Below are 6,112 nucleotides of genomic sequence, written 5' to 3'. Positions count from 1 at the left end.
TACTTTGGCTTCCCCATTTCCTATAGTGTTCTTAACATCTCCCTGTCTATTTTGTGCCTACCAATTATGCTTCTTAATCCCTGTACCTTTTCCCCCATTTCCCCCTTCCCCCCTCTCCACTGATAACCTTCCAGATGATCTCCATAGCTAAGATTCTATTCCTATTCTGGCTGTTTGCTTAGTTTGTTTCTTTTTTTTTTTAGATTCAGTTGTTGATAGTTGCAAGTTTGTTGTCATTTTAATGCTCATAGTTTTGATCTTCTTCTTTTTCTTAGATAAGTCTCTAACATTTTGTATAATAAGGGCTTGGTGATGATGAACTCCTTTAACTTGACCTTATCTGAGAAGCACTTTATCAGCCCTTCCATTCTAAATGAAAGCTTTGCTGGATGGAGTAATCTTGGATGTAGGTCCTTGCTTTTCATCACTTTGAATACTTCTTGCCAGTATCTTTTTGCCTGCAAATTTTCTTTTGAGAAATCAGCTGACAGTCTTATGGGAACTTCTTTGCAGGTAACTGTCTCCTTTTCTCTTGCTGCTTTTAAGATTCCCTCTTTATCTTTAACATTTGGCAGTTTAATTATGATGTGCCTTGGTGTGGTCCTCTTTAGGTCACACTTGTTTGGGACTCTCTGTGCTTCCTGGACTTGTATGTCTATTTCCTTTGCCAAATTAGGGAAGCTTGCTTTATTTTTTCAGATCAGTTTTCAATTTCTTGCTCTTCCTCTTCTCCTTCTGATATCCCTATGATTCAGATGTGGGCACATTTGGAGATGTCCCAGAGTCTTCTTATTCTTTCCTCATTCCTTTAAGTTTTTGTTTACTCACTCTTTTCTGGTTGACTATTTACGTTCTAATTCATTGATTTGAACCCCAGCTTCCTTCCTTTCACTGTTGGTTCCCTGTGGATATTTCTTTATTTCACTTAGTGTAACATTCATTTCTTCACTTACGCTTTTGCTATACCCAATGATTTCTTTGAGCATCCTTATCACCAGTGTTTTGAACTCTGCATCTGATAGGTTGGTTTTCTCCATTTTGTGTAGTTATTTTAATGAGGTTTTGTTCTGTCCTTTCACTTGAGCCATATTTCTTTGTCTTCTCAATTTGGCAGCCTTCCTATGTTTGTTTCTGTGTGCTAGGGAAGCTCCTTTCACTACATAACAGGTCTTGACACACCTGTTATGTTGTATGGGGCCAAGCCTTAAGTAATTGCCAGGGTGGGTGCTGTCCGCTTCACCATTTTGTATGTGGGGAAGGGGTCAGAGAGGGGATGATGCTGCTGCCTGACTGCTGGAGGCTTGTTCTGCACTCACCCTGCTTCCAGTTTCTTATGCAATTGGCACCCCTCTAGCTATTGCTCTGATTGTGATTCCCAGAGTGGGTGGGAATTCTAGGACTCTGCTGGACCTTTCAACAGACTCTCCTGAGAGACCAGCAGTTTCTTCCACTGCCCAAACACCCACTTGTTTTTATAACCAGGACTTATGAGGCTTTATTTCCTTCTGTGTGGTCTGGCCTGAGGCTCACTCCCCAGATATCCCTAAGTGGGAGTGCCCTTTCCACTGGCCACCGATGACACTGCCTGGTTACTGTTGCCTCACAACGGCCACACCATGTCTTCTCTGCCCTGGCTCCCCATCTCTACTCCTCCTACCTGTCTGGATGAATATATCTTCTTTAAATCCTTGGTTGTCGGACTTACATACCGTTCAATTTTCTGGAAGTTCTGTGTATTTTTTGTTTTGTTTTTGTTATGTTCCAATTTGTTGATTAGAACCCTGGCTTCCTTCCCTTCACTGTTGGTTCTCTGTGGATATTTCTTCCCTGTGGAGTTTGTAATCTTTAGTTGTAATCTTTCTTATGTTTGTGCAAGGAGGCAAAGCATAGGAATGTGTCATATGCTTTGACATGAAAGATTCATACTGCCAATGATAGTGTAATAATTTTCTGGAATTAGAAATTCTAAGTTATTTTGGCCAAACTCAAGAATTGGGGCTGAGTAGAAGGTTGGAGGGATGTAAAATCATTCCCAAGATCTCATATAGGAAAGAAAAAATAATGTGGGGAAATGACAGTGTTATTTTTTAGATTAAAGAAAGAACTTGGAGAACAGAGTATCTGGATATAAATGGGAAAATTCATCTCATATTTATAAAATGAAAAATAGATTATTAGTACCTGAAAATGGAAGGTGATTAATGGGATGGAAATATCCTTGGAATTTCTCAAGTTAAGAAGGAGAAGTTTGAGCCAATCAAAAAAAAATGAAGAAAAAAAGATGTCATAGCAGAGTAAAGTAAATAATAAGCAATAAGATTCCAAAACTAAAACCAAGTGTATCACTTGTTACACTAAATGTCAGGGTATTAGAGTCTCATAAAAAGGCAGAAACATATTGCACTAAATAGTAACAGAAAAAGCTAGCTACATAGTGTTCACAAAAAATGTAAAAATAATTGATAATGAAAGTTTAAAAATATGAGACTGGAGTAAGACAAACAAAAAGAAATGAATATTAGATCAGAAGGAATTAATGGGTATAGACACTACCTAAGAAAAAGAGAGGCATTCTATAAAAATAAAAGGTGAAATTTGGAAATCAGATATGGTATAAATCTATATTTATAAATATTATAGCATTAAAATTACTAGAAATATAAGGAAAATGATAGAAATACACTTACTATGAGTAATTTCATATATGCTAAGATAGTAGACTGATACCATAGATTCAAAAATAACCACATGCATAGGAATTCTATATAATGCAACCATAGCATATAAATAATGAAAAATATGCTCAGGAACAAGAGAATCTGTGAGGTGTTTATTCACAAAAATTTTCCCATGAGCTTAGAAGTCTTTAAGTCAGAGAAAAGTACAGATCCTGATATGAATACATTTATCCACAAGCCACTCATATTCTAAAGGTATGGTTGCTCAGCACTTATCCATTCAAGTGGTGTCTGGTAATTGCTACAATATATTGTGAAAAAGTCCATCTAAGTCTTTCACAGAAGTATTAAGCAGTGCTTTATATTGTCAACAAATTTACTTCCCATTTCAAAGGTTTTTGACATGTCTTCATTTTTCTTTTGGAAAGAAACAACTAAATATCTGTTATCAATCCATCACTTACTTGTATGATACATAAAATTGTAAACTAATGTGCAGTGCCAACTAGTGAATTGCCTTCTCCACAACAGAGGCACCCTGAAAGTTTACTTGTTTTTAGAGGGAAAAAATATTAACAGATGGCATTATAAAAATGCATTTTGTAAATACTTGTGAAAAGATAAACTCAACTAAATTTGCCTTAATCTTATGGAAAAATCCATAATGATTCAACGAATTTTATTTCCAATTAAATTTACCTTCAGCCACTGGCATACCGTACCAGTTACTACTTCATGAAAATCTGGCTGCTTTTTAGGCCAGTAAATTCTCTATGTAACAGCTCTTGGTAATTAATGCAGTTTGTTACTGAATTTTAGTGACAATCTTCATAAAGATGTGTGAGGTAATGCAACCAAAATCACTATTATGTATCAAGTATTTTTCAGAAGGTATAGGTCAAGTAAGAAGTACTAAATGTGCGATCTTTTGCCACAGTTGTAGTTGTACATAAAATGTTATTTAATATCAGATGAAGATCAAAGCTCAAGTGAGATCATTGGGAGAGAATTTAGCCCATGTAGCTGTCTGTCCTCCTAGTTTTTTGTTGGTAAGAACTATATAAACTTGTCTGTTACTTCTCTTTGTTTTAAACAGATTCCCTTTACTCCCATTTTCCTTTGTGTTGCCCAAGTTCTAATAACTTTACAGCCAAATGGCTAAGGGCAAAAAAAACGAAAAACAAACAAATAATAAAGTTCAAGTTAAAATCTTTGCTAGTATTTTTTATAAAGGGGGGAAAGGTTGTGTCCATTTACTAATTTGTAAGATTTCTAAAATTTTACCCACGTTATGTACTGTTTTCTTCATTAGTAGGAAGTTGGTTACATTTAAGTAGCTCAGCATAACTATCCTCCCTAGGCTAAAAAGGTTGAAATCAAATATGATTTATCTACTGTGAAACTACTTTTCAGCTACCGCTTATAGCATCAGCGTTTTTTATGAAACTCAGAGAGGTAAATTTACCTGAAACCACATTAGGAACATGATGTCAGGTTGCTTTTGCTTATCTCCAAGGTCTCAATCAACTAACAAATGTTTTACCCAAACTTCTCAAAATATTTGCCACCAACAGTTCTGAATAAACAAGCATAGCTTACAACATTACTAATCCATTCCCTTTAGTCTTCTAGATGAGTTTCTTCCCCAATTCACCGAACCTCAAATAACTTTAGGACAACTTCTCCAGAGTTAAATTAAACAATGCTATCATTGACATCAACTTTGTCTCCAAATGAGGACGACTATTATTGTAAATATACATTGACAACCTGTAACACAGTTAGAACTATTTATTTATAGAGGTGTTCCCCAAGAATCAATCACATGTGTCTACAAGAGACAAGATGAGATGATTCATTATTCTGTATACTTCCTTTATGACTTGTAGGGCAGTTCATCTTATTCTGATTGACAAACTGAGAGCCTGTACACTGAGTGACTTACTTACTCTTCATTACTAAATTCTACTAGGTCAACAACTCACACTCAAGTGTGACATTTTTCCTATACTAAGAGACAGTAATTCAAGTAAATGGTCTCCCTGATTCTGTTGAAATCTAAGAGAGTTTTGTGGTATGTACTTGAGGGTGAATAGCATGGCTTGCCAATAAAGTTACACTCAAATATCTCTGAGGAGTCAAGCTCTCAAACTAACAATCAGTAATCAGAACATGCAAAATAAAATCATGAAATGCCAGTTTCCACCCTCTAGATTGGCAAAAAATGTAAAGTGTGACAAAACCAAGTTTTGGAAGACACACTGCTAATGAGAGTTTTAACTTGCTCTATATACTTGGAAAACCAGCTCACATTATCTTAATGATATAGATAACTTACAACACCAGAAATTTACCCTAGAGAAATTGTTGAACTTGTGCATCTAAAGACATGTACAAACACAATCATAACAGCATTGCTTTTACTGGAAAACACTGAAGTATCTCAAATGTCCATCAACAGAATTTAAAGGGGGTGTGGAATTGTGGAATGGTAAAGAAACTATAATTAAACACAGTTACATTTCAAAAATATGATGTTAAAGAAATGTAAAAGTAATACACATTTTTATAAATTCTTGAAACATGCAGTACTAAATACACAATTTTTAGGGAAGCATTCATATGAAGCAAAATGCTTTTTAAAAGGCAAAAGGATGATAGATATAGAATTCAGAATAGCAGTTACTTCTGAGGGCAAGAAAGAAAAGATACAGTATTGGGGAGAAAGACACAGAATACAGCAGTAGAGGCAGGCTTCATTTCCTTTAGTCATGGTGTGCTTTGGTTTTTCAAACTTTCCATATGTTACATATTTTATTCTTTTGTGTTCATGATATAATTCTTAACATTTTTAAAACAGAGTGTAGGTAGAAATTATTGACAGAATAGAGTGGGATAGGGGGACTATTGCTTTTATTTGGAAGTTACTGCATGCTATTTTTTAAAGCATGCTTATTTTACATTCACATAAACAAAAGCTTTAAGAATTTGCCTCCCCAATAGTGTGTTGGGGTTGCGGCATTAGGGTACACATGCAGGCCCTGAAATAAAATGATCTCCTTTATATTTTTGCTCCCATTCGTGTATAAATATTTTTAAGCATGTATGTATCGAGGAGTACACGAAGAAAATTTCTGGGTAGATTTAGAATAATCTACAGCAGTTACCTGACAAGTAGATTCACTTTTCATTTTATTATATAACTTATTTATTTTACTTCAAAAATTATTTCATTGTACTTTACCTTACTTTATGACCTTTACGATTCTAATGAAATAATTTTTTAATGAAGTCGGGAAGTGGGAGAAGCAGATGAACGACGGTGAGGGCGGACCACTGGGGACCTTAGCATTAGGCACACCGCCCTTGCACCAACCACACTTGCAGTGTTGAACCTACTCCAAACATCCTAGTGTGGACCCCGTCACCTGGCC

The sequence above is a fragment of the Phyllostomus discolor genome, chromosome 9, assembly GCF_004126475.2.
Source record: "Phyllostomus discolor isolate MPI-MPIP mPhyDis1 chromosome 9, mPhyDis1.pri.v3, whole genome shotgun sequence".
NCBI classification, from domain to species: Eukaryota; Metazoa; Chordata; class Mammalia; order Chiroptera; family Phyllostomidae; genus Phyllostomus; species Phyllostomus discolor.
Note: the sequence above shows the minus strand (reverse complement) of the source record.